Source organism: Mustela nigripes, chromosome 12 (genome assembly GCF_022355385.1).
Source record: "Mustela nigripes isolate SB6536 chromosome 12, MUSNIG.SB6536, whole genome shotgun sequence".
Lineage (NCBI taxonomy): Eukaryota > Metazoa > Chordata > Mammalia > Carnivora > Mustelidae > Mustela > Mustela nigripes.
Genome location: NC_081568.1, coordinates 54,089,842 through 54,106,981, shown reverse-complemented (window position 1 = coordinate 54,106,981; position 17,140 = coordinate 54,089,842).

Here is a 17,140-nt window from a genome sequence, read left to right as displayed (position 1 = left end):
TTTTAAAGGTACATACTATCATGAACAAGCCATATTTGTATTTACATAGTTTACTGCATTCTCAAATTTTATTTTGTGCATAACTGACTTCAATAAAAGAAAAAAGGCAAACTTAAAAGTGCAACATTTGAGGAATCTCCAATAATGGAAGTTAGGTGATTTAGAGCAATCCACATAATGAGGACAATGAGAAAAACTGGAAAAAAATATATTTATATTATATAGTGAGAGAGATTTCCCCAGGATAACACAGTCAGGACATGGTGGGAGTATGAATTTCTAAGAAATGTGTCCAGTACTTGAGGACTGCTTTTCCCATGTGGACATTTGCTATGTATATAGGGATTGTTAAGAGGCTGAGCAATGCTTTTGAGGTCATCTGGATTTAAGAATGGAGTATCAGTCAATAGAGAAAACCAGGTGACCTTCTTTACTTTGGACTTGGATCTGAATGACTGTAACTTAGTAATAAAAGAGGGAAATAGGGATTTATAAGGATTTCAAGCTCAGCTTTGAATTACCTTAATGATTAAGACTTAATCTCTAAACCATCATTGAGGTGCTTTGGTTCCAGATACCAGCAAGAACAAATGAAAATAATGAATAAGACAAGGTAAGATAATTATCTCAAGAAAAACAGATCACCTTAGGTTTCAATATTTTTAAAAACAGTTATGTAAATACAAAATAAATCATAACCATGCACACAAGGGAACAAGAGATGAACAGTAAAGAAAAACCTAACAATCCCCAAAACCTGGCAGAAACAGCAGACAATTAAATAGACACACAAAAAACCCAGACATTGGAGCCCTTAGATCCCAACTTTGAAGTACCTATATGTGCTATTTTTAAGATGATAAAAGATTGAGAATTCTGGCAGACAATCTTTAAGAAACAGAAATTTTGGAACTCAAGAGTATAATAGTTAAATCAAAAATTTAATATATGGGATCATGAACATACTGGACTGAACTGAAGAGAAAATTAATGAACAGAAATAAAAGACATGTTATAAAAATTCCCAAAGAGAATGGAAAATATGATGGAAAGATGGAAAATACAGATGAGAAGAATAATACTGAGGACATAATAGGAAAGTTTTGATTTACAGAGGGAGGGGGAAAAATAAGATAAAAATACTTGTATAGATAGATAATGGCTAAGAATTTTCTAAAATTAATTAAAAACATCAAGCTGAATATTCACAGACTCCTACAATCAATAAAGAAGAAACAAATAGAATTCCACATGTAGTCACCTCATAGTACAATATCTAAAGAAAAAGAGAAGATAAAAATTTAAAAACAGCCAGAAGGGAGAAAAATAAATACTATGACCAAAGGAGAAACAGAGGAACAGTGGCCTTTCAACAGCAAAAATGAAATCCAGAGAACTTGGATTGATAGTTTTTATGTGCTGAAGGAAAACTGCCAAACTAAAAAATATACTTAGTGAAATATTTATTGATTAGAAGATAACATGAGGGAAGCTTTGGGGTATTGATATTCTTTTTGGACGTGGATAGTAGTTACAGAGGCATTCACTTTATGATAATATATTAACATGTGCCATATATGCCTGTTCCTTAGGTGACCTAATCTAGTCTGATGCTTTTAGATATAACTAGCATGCCAGTGAATTCCCAATTACATCTGGCTGGGATATTTCCATGAACTCTACTATATATATAGATATATAAATATATAGATATATCTAGCTCCCTATTTTATTTATTTATTTATTTTTTAAGATTTTATTTATTTATTTGACAGACAGAGATCACAAGTAGGCAGAGAAGCAGGCAGAGAGAGACAGGGGAAGCCGGCTCCCCCCTGAGCAGAGAGCCAGAAGTGGGACTTGATCCCAGCACCCCGAGATCATGATCTGAGCCAAAGGCAGAGTCCTAACCCACTGAGCCACCCAAGTGTCCCGTCTAGCTCCCTATTTTAGATCTCTACTTGGGTTTTCAATAAGAATCTCAAGCTTAACACATCCAAAACTGAACTTCTGATATCCATTTCCCCTTTCCTAAATTATCATTTCAATGAATAGTAAATCTGTCCTTCCAGTCTTAAAAGTTTTGTTGTCATCCTTGACTCTTTTTCTCAAGCTCTAAATACCATCCATTAAAAAAAATCCATTTGATTTTTCCTTCTAAATAATTTGGCCAGCCTCTTGCCCAAGCCACCATGGTGTCTCTTACCTCAATGACTGCTGTAACTTCCTAAATGGTCTCTGTACTTTCCTTAACCCTCAATAGTGTACTCTCAATAGAACAGCCAAAGAGGTTCTGTTAAAATATCAGCTAGTTGGGGTGTCTGGGTGGCTCAGTGGGTTAAAGCTTCTGCCTTCCGCTCAGGTCATGATCCCAGGGTCTTGGGATCAAGCCCCACATTGGGCTCTCTGCTTAGCAGGGAGCCTGCTTCCTCCTATCTCTGACTGCCTCTCTGCCTACTTGTAATCTTTATCTGTCAAATAAATAAATAAAATCTTAAAAAAAATATATATCAGCTAGTGGCTCCAAAGGCTTCTCATCGCCAGGTGTCCCATTGTTCTTTCTTTCCCTTCCCATTTCCCCTTTGACTTCATGTCCTCCTACTCCCGCTTTAGTTCATAATGCCTCAGTGACAGCAGCTTCTATTCTGATTCCTGACCTTGCTCTTCACTTAGGATCTCTGCACTTGTTATTCTTCTGGCTGGAATACTTTTCCTCTAGATATCCTTAAAGCTAGCTCCCTGACTTCCTCAGATTCCTACTCAAATACCACATTCTCAGAGTCCTTGGTCATTCTATCGTATTCTCCCTCTTTCTCACACAGACACACAAACAGCCACATAGATCACCCTTCACTGCATTATTTTTTCTCTTAGCACTTATCTGTATCTCATTTATCAGTATCTTATCTTTTCATTGTCTCCACACTAGAATGTAAGTCCTATGAGAACTGAGACATCGCCAGTTTTGATTATTTTATTTCCAACATTTAGAAGACTGTCTAGCACCACTGTAGGTACATAAGTATTTGTTGAGTAAATTCTGAGTAAGTGAAAATGAAGTAAAACAGTAACTTCCTCCTACATATACCTATAAATATTTGAGTGGTTCAAATAATATGAATATGGCAAGTTCAAACAAGACAACCTAAATAGAAAAATACCTTAAAACATGTTTATCAGACTACCCCTTTGAATTCTTTCATTAGACTATTTGGTCATGGAAAAGATAGCTTATCTAGATTATTTTTGTGTGTGTGTCTTTTAATATATCAAAATGATTTTAAGCACAGCTATGTATAACAGTAACCTAGTGATTTAAAATACAGTGAATTAATATAAAATCTGATATATAGTAAGTCCAACAGATGAGGTAACAACTGCCACTGAAAAGAGTCTCCAAGAGGAGAGGCATGCCAAACCCCTTGGGGATCCACATAGGAAAGTACCTGGGTCAGTTATGAGGCACAGAGAGAAAAAAAGACCCTGCGATTTCTGATTTCTGAGAAATGCTATGATTTCTATGGGAAGGGATGGGTGAGGTAGGTAAGCAGGATTAGAATTGGCTAGGTTGAACAATGTCCTTAGCTCTAGAATCTAGGGGCTATCCCTAGCTATCTGGTACAGTATTAGAAACAGTGGCCTTATTGTGAGAGCACAATAAGTTACGTGGTTGGAGGCAAAGAATGAATTGTTTGGTTTGTATTTGATAGGTATATTGCTAGGAGGAGGACTTCTGGTGAGGAGGACTAGAGAAGCAGGAGGCCAAGGCAAGATGATCTCAGCATATTATTGGGTTGTCCAGAACAAGGCATACCAGCCTATACATAGAGGGTAGGTATTTAAAGTACAAAGTTTATAGAAGCCAGAAACATGGGTAATATATCCAGTTAATTAGCCATTTTGCACAATCTTGTATATGAGTTATAAATTCTCCATGGTTGGACATAATTGTCAACTTTATCCACTTCATGTGAGCATCAAGCTAATTGTCAAAATTCATAAACACTGACTATATGTTGATAAATGATGGTAGACCCTAAATTTTTAAAGCATTTTTTCATGTTGTATGTCATTTAATTAACCCTCTAGAAACTGTAGTACCTTTTCTACTTCAATTGCTATGGGGAAAATTCATTTCTATCCCATTGAAAGAGAAAACTGGGGCTCAGAGAGCATTTCTGTTATCCAGGTTTATAGGCTAGACATTGTTATAGCCAAATCTATTCCAGCCACTTAAAGCCAAATCTTTTGGGCTGTATCATGAAATCTCTTGGCTGCAACCTTCTTATAATTTAGCCCTTTAAAAATAAAAACATGGAGCCATTTTCTATTTACCAACTTGTGTAACTTCAGCATTAATCACTGATGCCATTAATCCTCAGAAAAAAAGAGGTTTTAAACTTTCTCTTTGCTACTACTTTATATTGACAAATCTCTGGATAGCATTCATAAGGCTGGAGGAAGTTCAACAGTTAAATGATAGGATTTAACCCATAGAGAGATAGTTAAACTCACAGCCTAAGGCATTTCAATGCAGAGTCAGAGCTAATATTTAAGCTCCCTGAAAACCTGCCTTCCAAAAGACTTGCTGATATAAGTTATGGCTGTCATTTTACATAACACCTTCTGGTATCCTTATTTTCACACCAATACATGAGTATTCCCCAATGCTTTTTTGTTGTTCTTCTTGTTAAAATAAATTGAATGTTAAAAGGAAAATGTCGCGCTTGTTTGGGGTGCTGCTACATGGATCTCTTCTTCCTTTCTTCCATGTTTCTGTTCCCATTAGTTGAATCTCTATGGGAATATGGGTCAGATAGGCTGTGTCAATGTAATTCGAGGATTAAAAGTATTCATTTACTTATCTATATATAATATCATAAAAAAAGATGTTATCCTAATCAAATAAAATTGACTACTAGATAAGAAATATACTGAGTATGGATTACTACAACTTTTTCTTCATCCCTAATAACAAATCTTCTACATTCCAGGACACAAGAGAGTTTTAAATATTCTGATCCAACAACTCCAGCAGGTTCACTGGATTGACTTTACTGATTGAAATGTCTGGTCACAATTGCCAGTCCCAGTGTTATCCTTCCTCTAGATGACATAGGAAACTTCTCTTCCTGACAAGAGAGGAAACATTTCTGCCAGCCGAGATGACATTGCGTTCACTCAATAATGATATAAGGCCCTGAGGTCCTTCAGCAAGAAAGATAACAAAGAAATTCTCATTAGCTAACTGAGGAAGACTAAAGGTCATCCCATAGAGAGAATGGCATGCTTATGTGGCACCTAGAACATTTGTCCTTCATTAATTCTCTAAACCCAAGCTGGGCTGTCATCTAGTAGCATTTTAATACTCTGTCCTCTCTCAGAAATAATGCGCAGGGTGGGTATTTGTTTCCTCTGTAATGTACTTCAGAGAACATTTTATGATCATTTGCCCTCACATCAATGAATTCAAATAATGTTTTAGGACATAATATGATTAGATTTAATATTGGTATTAACAGTTTGGATTTCTCAGATGAAATAAATGAGAACTTAATCATCTATTTTAAAGAGCTCATTATACAAATTCCTAAAACTACTATCATTCTTAGTGATGATATCGTGGAAAGCCCTGGTTTAGTTATAGCCTTGTATTTAAAAAGTGCTTATTTAGAGGAAAAGACCTATAAGTCATTTTATTTCTTATAATGAAAACTAATTTAATTAGTCTATCAGTTATACTGTAAACATATATTTTTTACTTACTACTACTTGAGTCTGGAATTTTCTCATTATTTGAGAGAAAAACAGCAAACACAGACTTATACTCTAAGGAATGTTACCAAAAATAATCTTCAAAAAAGACATATTATTTCTTCTGTCAGGATTACTGAGCAATTTATCTTAAGACGTCTTATGTTATATATCCATAATCCCTATTACCTGAAATAACATATCTTTGACATGTGGTACAAAGCTTGAAGATGTAAGAAAGATAAAAAGTTTTTACAGTAAAAATGAGAAGATTATTAAATAGATGTTTCTCTTCATGAGAGCATATGCTTTTAGCAAATTTCAAGTAATCTCAGTTATTGAGTGTACTAAATAGGTCTATAGTATCAGGTTTTATGTAAAAATATCATCTTGATAAGTACTACAAAAGCCACATTCTTAAAAGGAAAATAACTATGGTAACCCTGTGTACAGTAAGAACCATACATGACTACTCAGCTAATATAATAAAATTTAAAAGCCATTAACCTACCTAATTATATTAAAGATTTAAGATTAAAGACAAGTAACAATTCTAGTAAGACTTGCTATCTGAGTATATAATATTAAGGTCAGTATTTTATTATTATCCCATAGAAGCATTTAATTATTTGAGCTTTAATTTCTTTGAGAAACGCAAGTAGGGCAACAGATAAGGACAAAACCATTTCAGTTTGAGAGGTTAAATTAGGTCAAGTTTTGAGAATAAAACACTTGATATTAAACCTTCAAATGTGTCTTTAGAAATATGTATTATTTTAAATTGAATTACATCAATTTAAAATAATGTAATATAAAATTTATGTGAAACTCATTTCATATGTAAAATCCAAAATAATGTGAAGTATGCCAGTTATCACATAATTTCAAATTGCAAAATGTGTTGCTACTAATAACAGTAGTCAGTAACCATTGACAGGTGAATAGAATCTCTCAGTTGTCAGCATTATCTGGTTTTATGCAAATGTGAATTATAAAAGTATTCCAGGAATATATTCTCATAAAATGCCAGTGCCCAGGACTTAAAGGTGGATAATACTAATCATTAGGAAAACAAAAACAAAAACAAAAACCCTATACATTTCTATCTACCTATCTATTCATCTATCTATCCATGAGTCTAAACAGAAATCCTTTCACTAAAGATGAATTTTTATTCTACTGAAACACTGATAGTCATTTTCAGGAATACAGCTTTGAGAATGATGTAGTTGGTATCCTTCCCTTATTTATTCTCCTTGTAAACAATGATTTAGGGAAAAATTAACACTGTTTTTAGGCATTTCCCTGATGTGAAGCTACTGAGCTCCCATTTCCTGCTAGTTTTCCTGCAGAAAGACACTGCCAAACCCCAAGGCACAATCTTCTCACTTCTATATCAGGCTGCATGTCTAATGAAAGTCAATGAGAAATGTCTGTCTGCTGTAGTTTGCCATTGAATTCCATTTGCCTGTGATGTTATTTTGCAAGTCAATTGCAAAACCAGACTAATTTCCCTTTTCTATGTTATATGTTGGAATGTATTGGCTGATGAACAATATAAAAACAATACAAAAACAAGATAAAATCATGTGTATTAAAGCTGTTACTTTATACTTCTTTCCTCTTTTGTTATGTTATTATTGTTATTTGGGACTTCACTTAAAAATGATTGGTATCTTAAACTTACTATACAATTACTCAATCCTATCATTTTATTAAAAAAATGTAAGGAGGTAAAAGAAGAATTCAAAATCAAACCAGAGTTTTATTGTACCTTTACTACCACCTAAAATAATTCTAAGAAGTCGCTAAAACTTCTGTTGTCTAAAGCATGTCCTAAAGAAAATAAGATGTTTATATATTTAAATGTTTATATATTTATAATTATTACTTTCATACTAATATCATTTAATTCAAAGGAAATCATAAACATTGTAACACAATTTCACTTTGTGATTTGACTTGTGACCTGAAACTCAGAAAGGGAAATATTTTAAGCCAAGGTCTCTATAGCAGGACATTATTACTATTCCTCAAATTTCTTTGTTTCCTCTCTCTGAAAGCTTAATGTATATAGTTTATAAAGTGTTCATATATGAAAATACTGCATCAAATTATGCTTCTCATCACTTTTTTCTCTATTTTCACTACTAGTATTCCTCTTTTCCAATAAGCTTAAAGTTGTTGCCCCAAAAGCTACATATAGTTTAACTGCAAAATGACTCCTCTTAACCAACCAATAAAATGTGTCTTCCCTTCTTCCCCCTAAAATGAGTATATATATATATATATATATATATATATATATATATATTACTCTTTCTCTCTCTCTCTGTTTCCTCTCTCTGTCCATTTCTCTCCTCCCTCTCAAACACACACACTCCTATAATCACAGAGTATTATCTACCTTCTTTAGTAATACTAATTACCCACAGAATGGCTCAGTTTACACATCTTTTTAAGTAACTTCCAATGCCTGGAATGTTCTTTCTTCTCTTGGTGGGGCACTTTTTCATCCTTTAAGACTTAAGCCAAATATTTTTTCCTTGTTACCTTTCCTATGTGTGTCCACAGCTAGGCAGTCAGATGTTCCCATTTTAAGTATAAAATGCTGTTTCATATGGCTTTGTAACACATTTTATTGTAATTTTTCACTTATGTCTATGTCTAACCAAAGAAAACCTGAATATTTTCAATATCTTATTTAATATTTAATGCCATAAATCTAATAAAGTGCCTGGACTATAGTAATTCCTTAATAAATACTGAAAAAAAAAATTTAGGTCCCTGAGCCTACTTTCCTGGTTTTCTTCCCCTCTGTTGTTCTACTGAAAAATATATATTTTTTCTCATTCTTCCTCCTAGTGCATCAGAGTCTTATTTTCTTCCAACTTTAGTGAATTGATTTTTAATTCTTTTCTGAAAATCTGCTTTGTCTGCCAGCTTCTTCCTCTTCATTATTAATAGTAGATTTTCTACCCTGCTATTGTAAAGTCTATCCTTTAACACAGGAGCTTTGAATTATATTCAATGCTCTAAAAGAAGTGTTTGGTTGACCATCTTGTCACTAACTATATCATAACTATATTTTGATCTAAGCCTTAGATTATAATTTGGTAGTTTTGCTCTAGTGCCTTTCTTTTTCCTAAATGCATAGTTTATATGCATATGTATATACACACACACACATATACACATGTATATACTTATATAAATACACACACACTATATGAGGAAGGCAGCTGCCACTTTCCTTGGTTAGTAGGATGGCTTTTCTCTCTCCTTCCCCTTCCCATTCTCCCCCTCCTCCTCTGCCCTTTACCTCCTCTTTCTCTTCCTCGTCTTGCTTTTTGACCATTTCTTTTTTTTTTTTAAAGATTTTATTTATTTATTTGACAGAGAGAGATCACAAGTAGGCAGAGAGGCAGGCAGAGAGAGAGGAGGAAGCAGGCTCCCCGCTGAGCAGAGAGCCCGATGCGGGACTCAATCCCAGGACCCCAAGATCATGATCTGAGTTGAAGGCAGAGGCTTAACCCACTGAGCCACCCAGGTGCCCTGACCATTTCTTTATTATCTCTATCTTAATGACATAACTTCAGATGATGAGATGGCAAAAAATATTTTCTGTAAAATAATACTACACAAAGTTGTGGTCCAGAGAACAGAAGTATCAATAACATTAGGAACTTGTTAAAAATATAGAAATATGCTTGGGTACATGCCCAATTCCAGACCCACAGAATCAGATTCTCAATTTTAACAGGTTTCCCATGATATTTTTATGCACAGTTAATTTTGACAAGCACTGATCTAAATTAAAACCATTAGTCCATGAGAAGTACACTTGGGTGGTGACTAGGTGGCTCAATCAGTTAAGTGTCATAATCTCAGAGTCCTGGAGCTCCATAGGGAGCCCAGCATGGAGCCCCCTTGGACTGTGGAGCACCCTAGCCCTCATGCTCAGCGGGTAGTCTGTTTCTCCCTGTACCCCTCCTTCCCTGCTGTTCTCTCTTTCTTTCTTTCAAGTAAACAAATAAAATCTTCGAAAGAAGAAGAATGAAATAATATAGCACTATTTTAAAATGTGTCTATCTGTGCTTCTAGACTCAGTGGCAACACTATAAAAGCTAATAATCATAAATTAATTTTTTTAAATGCCAATAGGCAATTCTCTGCACAAATACAGAATTAATGTTTTTATTCAGAGAAGGTTAATGACATTGCACAATACATAGTTGTCAACTATGGGGCAAGCCCTGTGTTAGATCATTTATTATAATGTGAGTTAAAACCAGGTAGAATCTCTGCCGTTATTAAACTAGCAGATCTGGTGAGGAGAAGTGCAATAGGTTAACTGACAATCACAAGATAGTATGATATTGTACTGGTACTTGCTGAGAGGAGGGATGGGGAAAGCACAGGAATGATGGAAGGATAAAAGAAGAGGAACATACTCCGCATGTACAAAATCAGGGAAGACTTCTTGGAAGAAGTGATGATTAAGCCAAGACCTGAAAGTGGAAGAGGATATAAACCTGAAAAAGAGGATATGAAGGAATGTTCTGGGCATATGTGTGTTCTCATAAGTGAGAGAACATATGTCCCATTTTCATGTGCTCATGGTGGGGTAGCGAAAACTGAAAGTTGTAAGTCAAACTTAGTTTTACTATGACATAGGGCCAATCTCAATATTTATACTTATGAATTACAAATATTTATCTTGCTTAAAATTTCAGAGATATAAAAGGGAATTTTTATAAAAGATTTTATTTATTTATTTGACAGACAGAAATCACAAGTAGGCAGAGTGGGGTGCGGGGGTGGGGGGAAGCAGGCTCCCCGCTGAGCAGAGAGCCTGATGCAGGGCTTGATCCCAGGGGCTTGATCCCAGGACCCTGGGATCATGACCTGAGCTGAAGGCAGAGGCTTTAACCCACTGAGCCACCCAGGTGCCCCTAAAAGGGAAATTTTTAATTAAACTAGATTCTTCAAACAGATTTAGAACTGGTAATGTATCTGTGCAGTGCCTGAGACTTTCTTCAGAGGTAGGCATCAAGGATAACGTGGGAACAATGGCAGAAGTCAGAGCTTTCCATGCCTGTTTTAGAATGTTACACATCTTTGGGGAAGTTGGTCGAATTTTCTTTGATGGGGTAATTAGCATATTAAGATTATATAAATTGTTATGCAAGTTGAGTTTAATGTCCTCCTTTAAAATTTCCCTTTCTGGATGACCTCAACTTCCTCATATGTAAATTAAATATAGTTGTTAAAATTGTGTCAGTGCTAGAAAAATTTACTCCTAACATTGGTCAAAATATACTCCTAACATTGGTCAAAAAATTTAACATGTCAATCAAATTTTCTCTAAATTGAAATTATATATTTCTTGGCTTAATAATGGGTACTGGTTTTGTTTAATCACTATTCTTTAATTCACCATCAATCTATACATTATAGGTATTTTCTGCCAAATATTTTAAATAAAACAATTGAAAAGAATCAAGTTATATTTCCCAGTCATCGGTATTTTAAGTGTGAAAGAGTTAACGCTGCAGCAGAAGGTTTTTAAATAGTATGCTAAATATATATGTACTTTTTCGGAAATTAGGGACATATTTTGGAATTGAGGAGAGAAAAGATAAGGGCCCCAGTTCTCCTGGTGCTTTCCCCCCCACCCATTCCCTTTTTCAAGGTCCTTGACCTAGTTTGTCGCTTTAATACTTTATTTCTTTCCTTGCCAGTTTCTTATTCCCTTGACTATAACTTTCTTTGTCAACACCTAACAGCCAAACAAAATTGATCAAATGGAAAGGGAAGGATTTTCCTTGGGGATGTAGTTTTAAATTTATTTCATTCCAAAATTCAAAATTTCTTAAATTCTTGAAGTGGAAATTAGCAGCTGGTATAAACTTTTAGCATGCAATCACCTCCTGAAACTTTCATGAAATTGGAAGACAATTTACATTGGCAGAGCCATTCAAGTTATCTGTTATTATATGTTATCTTCCTACATAAATATCTAGTTATTTTTAGTTCATGAATTAATGAGCTGCTCCTTGAAATATGATAATTAACCACCATTTGACTGATAGAAGAAACAAATTCTCTGATGGGAAAATGAGAGGCTTTCAGGAATTTTAATCCCTTATGCAAAGCATATTTGAGGCAAATATTACTACCCTGCACACTTTCCCTTGTTAGAGAAAACTGTTTTCATTTCCATCAATCTCAGTCTATTTATTTAGAAATTACTGAGTTATTAGAACTGCTGTCTGGTCTCTTGTGTTTAATTTTCAGTCGGCATCACATTTAGAAATCCTAGCTGCTGACGAAGTGCTGTGTGGTTCCATTTCTGCATCTTCCAGTCCTATAAAATGAATCTTGCTGTGAAAAATGAAGATTAATGGGCTTCATAATGACTCTCCTCTGCTAAAACCAATCTGAATAAGAGAGAGAGAGAGAGAGAGAGAGTAGTGCTGGTGGTATGAAGACAGTAATATGAGGACAGAAACACAAAAAAATCAGTATGGATTCCTTTGGATAAAAATAAGCCATGATGGTATGGCAATTCCCCCAAAAATCATACATAGAATTACCATATGTTCCAGCAATTCAATGTCTCAGTATATGCACACACAAAAAATTGAAAGCAGGGACCCAAACAGAGTATCTGTGCTTGCATGTTCATAGCAGCATAATTCATTATTCAGCAGCATTATTCATCTTTCAAAAGGTGGGAGCAACCAAATATCCCTTGACAGATAAATGGATAAACAAAATGTGATACATCTGTAAAATGAAATACTGGAGCCTTAAAAAGGAAGGAGATTCTGACACATGTACAACATGAATTAACCTTGAAGATATGCTAAGTGAAATAAGCCAGTCACAAAAGGACATATATTATCTAACTGCACATCTATGAAGTACCTACTATAGTCAGATTCACAGAGAAAGAAAGTAGAATGATGGTTGCCAAGGGCTGGGGGGCAGGTAATAGGAAGGAGATTACTGGGAACACAGTTTGGATAGATGTAACGAGTTCTGGAGATGGACGGTACAATGTGTACTTAACGCCACCAAGTTGTACACTTAAAATTGTACACATAAAATTTTTATATCTATTTTACCACAGTAAATATGAAAAACAAACAAAAACTAAGACAAGAGGCAAATGACCAGCTCAGGAACCAAGTTATAATTTGTTGCACGTATGCCATTTTAAAATATAAAAAATAAATGTACCAAATACTTGTCTTCTTATTAAAATTGTTAGTAGTTTCCCAAGTCTTCCAGAAGAGATTGTAGTCATCAAAGGATTTCACCTACTCTCTCAGTGAGTATGGACTCTTCGCACCACCATTTACATTAGCTATCTTGAGACTGGCTGACCTTGTCCATTTACATTAAATAGCAGAAACTGCTGATTTCTCTGGAAACAAGCTTACAACAATTTTAGGCCTTGGAGAGGAAAGCACTAACACAGATGGTGTTTACATGTTAAATGAGACACGGTTCAAATGATGAGTTGATAAATAGGGTGTGCTTTGTCTACCTATGGATTTTCAATCAATTTTCACTCCTCATTGTTAATTATAGTAAACTTCATTACTCAGTTTCTTTCGTAAATGTCAACTTCAACTGGACACTCCAGAGTATGCTGGGCTGGCAGTGTCTCTACTACGATGTTGGCAAATCACGAGACCCGGGTTATATACTTACCTTTTCAATTATGTACAGAGATATTTGTTAGGAATTTACAAATACCTGTGCTTAATTTTCTCCCTAATTAACTAATTAATTAATTAATATAGCTAATATAGGCATGGGAGTCTGATAGATTAGTGTAATTGGGGGAATCCTAATGCTCTAGCCTTTTGTTTTATAAAGCAAGGAATTTAATAAAATATGGAAGGTATAATAACTTTGTTACTATAAAATGTGTGACATTTTATTTTTTGTCTATATTTGCAAAAGATTCACTATGGATTTTTAAAATAATCATACTCTCAGTGAATATTAAATATGATTGGAATTAAACACAATTTCTCAGCAGCATATATTAAGTCCAGTAATAGACTTGTATTTACTATTCTCTTTCCAGTATCAAAAATACCCATTTCTTGGGGCACCTGGGTGGCTCAGTGGGTTAAGCCTCTGCCTTCAGCTCAGGTCATGATCCCAGGGTCCTGGGATGGAGCTTTGCTTTGGGCTCTCTGCTCAGCAGGAAGTCCGCTTCCCTCTCTCTCTCTGCCTGCCTCCCTGCCTAACTTGTTATCTCTCTCTCTGTGTCAAATAAATAAATAAAATATTTTTTAAAAAATCCATTTCTTGAATAATTGTGAACTAGTTGCCAGAAGTACAATTTCTTTTCTCCTCTTTCAGTTTCCAGAAATTGTTACACACCATTGCTCTTTGCTTAATAGTGTGACATCTTGAGGCAAGTTTAACTCTGACTCTGTTGAAGGTATACATTGATCCAGTAGCTTCTGCTTCTTTAGTGAATCAAATTCAATATAGCCCCCTTTCCTACTCTGTTTTTTCAATTAAGTTTAATACTCTCCAGAAATTTCCAATGCCTTTCTTTGTCAGAAACTTTGTAAATATTAACATGCATGGCAGCACGTAGAAATTACCCAGAAAGGATCAACAGTCTCAGTGAACTCTATGTTATATGTTAAATGAGAGACAGTTCAAATGATGAGTTGATAAATAGGGTGTGCTTTGTCAACCTATGGATTTTCAATCAATTTTCACTCCTTCATTGTTAATTATAGCTAACTGTAGGGAGAAGGCTCCCATTTGATCCCATTCCATAGGAGCAAGATAGTGTTAACCCTCAACTGTGTTACAAAGAATGGGATATGTATAAGAATATATGATATTTACTGAATAAATGAGATGTACCAGGCACTGGATTAAATATTTTACAAGCCCTATCTCACAGAGTACCCAAAATAATTTTAGGGGTCACAAAGTCATGTCATTAAGTTAAGTCGAATAACATAAAAAGTGAGTCTTTTCAATAATCTTTCAATCCTGATTAAATCAAGGCTAAAAGTAATTTTGCACCAACCTCTCATTAACACATCTCTAATTGCTGGTAATCTTTAACAGACAGCAAAGGAATCTAAGGCATAGCTCATGATAATGTTTAGCTGAATTTTGATAATACTGTTTTGTACTTGCTTTTACCCTATTTATAATCAGCAATACAGATAGTCAACTAGTAGTGGTGAGTAAATAAATAAATACCATAGAGATAAAAACATTCAATTCAATATAAAGAGAAACACTAGTTAAAGAACTATATAGGAGTATTTGGATAAAACAAAATCAGGAAAGTGATGCAAGAATGATGAGAATAAGTTAAACATTGTATTAAAAAGTAGGATTCTTAAAGATCAAGATCATAAGCATTGAATAAAAACTTCTGAAATGGGGTGGATCTAGTATGATGTTCATAATTTATTTGGTTATTAATTTAATCAACAAGACTCATTTCTTACTGGATTTTAGGTAAATTTTCAGACTTACCTTTCTGAGTCTTGGTTATAACATCATTAAGATTCTTGTGAGGATTAAAGAAAGCAGGGCTTGTAAAATGCTTAGCTCACTGCCTGGCATGTCTCATGAATTCAAAAAACAAAAATGAATTTTATTAATGTGAATCTACAATGTGACAGTTACTGTCAGGTGATTGGCATCAAAGTTACATAAAGTTTCTCTCTAGTAAAAGGGAGATGAGAGATGGTTCTAAGCAGAAGAAACAAAATCCAGGAGACCAGTAAAGTCACAATGACTTGTTAGCACAACTGGAACATGAGAGGTAAAATGTTAGGACATGAGGAATACTAAAATGGTAAGTATGTGTAGCTGCATAAGGAATTTTGGCTTTACTCGATTCTACGTTTCAGTATCTTTATGATTTTTTTGCTTGACACACCCCCTAAAATTAGGTTGATACCTTAAACTTTTATTGTAAGTTTAATAGCAGAAGATGTAATGTCTAGGGATTTATAAATAACACTGAATTTAAAATAAACTTTAAATATATTGAATAAAATCTAATTCCTGTAGTTAATACGAAAATCATCATCTATTTTGAAAATACATGAACATGTCCTTTTTATTTATTTATTTATATTAATTTTTAAATTTTTTTAATTTTTTAAATTAACATATAATGTATTATTAGCCTTAGTGGTACAGGTCTGTGAATCACCAGGTTTACACACTTCACAGCACTCACCATATCACGTACCCTCCCCAGTGTCCATAACCCAACCACCCTCTCCATACCGCCCTCCCCCCAGCAACCCTTAGTTGGTTTTGTGAGATTAAGAGTCTCTTACGGTTTGTCTTCCTCCCAATCCCATCTTCTTTCATCTTTTCCTTCCCTACTTCCCAAGCCCCCCACTCTGCCTCTCAAATTCCTCATATCAAGGAGATCATATGATAATTGTATTCCTCAGACTGACTTACTTCACTCAGCATAATACCCTCTATTCATAATACCCTCTAGTTCCATCCACATCATTGCAAATGGCAAGATTTCATTTCTTTTGTTGGCTGCATAGTATAGCATGGTATGTGCCTATGTGTGTGTGTGTATGTGTGTATATGTGTATATATATACCACATCTTCTTTATCCATTCATCTGTTGATGGACACCTATGTTCTTTCCATAGTTTGGCTATTGTGGACATTGCTACTATAACATTCGGGTGCACATGCCCTTTCAGATCACTACATTTGTATCTTTAGGGTAAATACCCAGTAATGCAATTCCTGGGTTGTAGGGTAGCTCTATTTTCAACTCTTTGAGGAACCTCCAGAACATGTCCTTCTTTAGTAGTTGAAAACATCATTCATTTTTCCTCTTGAATTCATATTTCCTATATTTTTTAAAGATTTTATTTATTCATTTGACAGAGAGTTCACAAGTAGGCAGAACGGCAGGCAGAGAGAGAGAAGGGGAAGCAGAATCCCTACTGAGCAGATAGTCCCATGCAGGACTTGATCCCAGGACCCTGAGATCATGACCTAAGCCAAAGGCAGAGGCTTAACCTACCAAGCCACCCAGGCGCCCCTTGAATTCATATTCCTATTCCATTTTCCCTAAGGAATTATTTTTCCAGTATTACATTCATATCCCAGAATATTTTATCATCTATTCTATCATAATTTGCTATAAAAATAAGAAAAATTGATTTTAAAAATTCCTATGTTCATAAAGACTCTAGATATTTCTTTTTCTCTGGGATGAATTTTCAGCATAAAGTTTACTACTATACAACATAAAATATTACAGATTTCAATCAAAAATTACTCAAAATAACAACACACTATTGAGCTATATTCTTAGTAACTATGACAAGA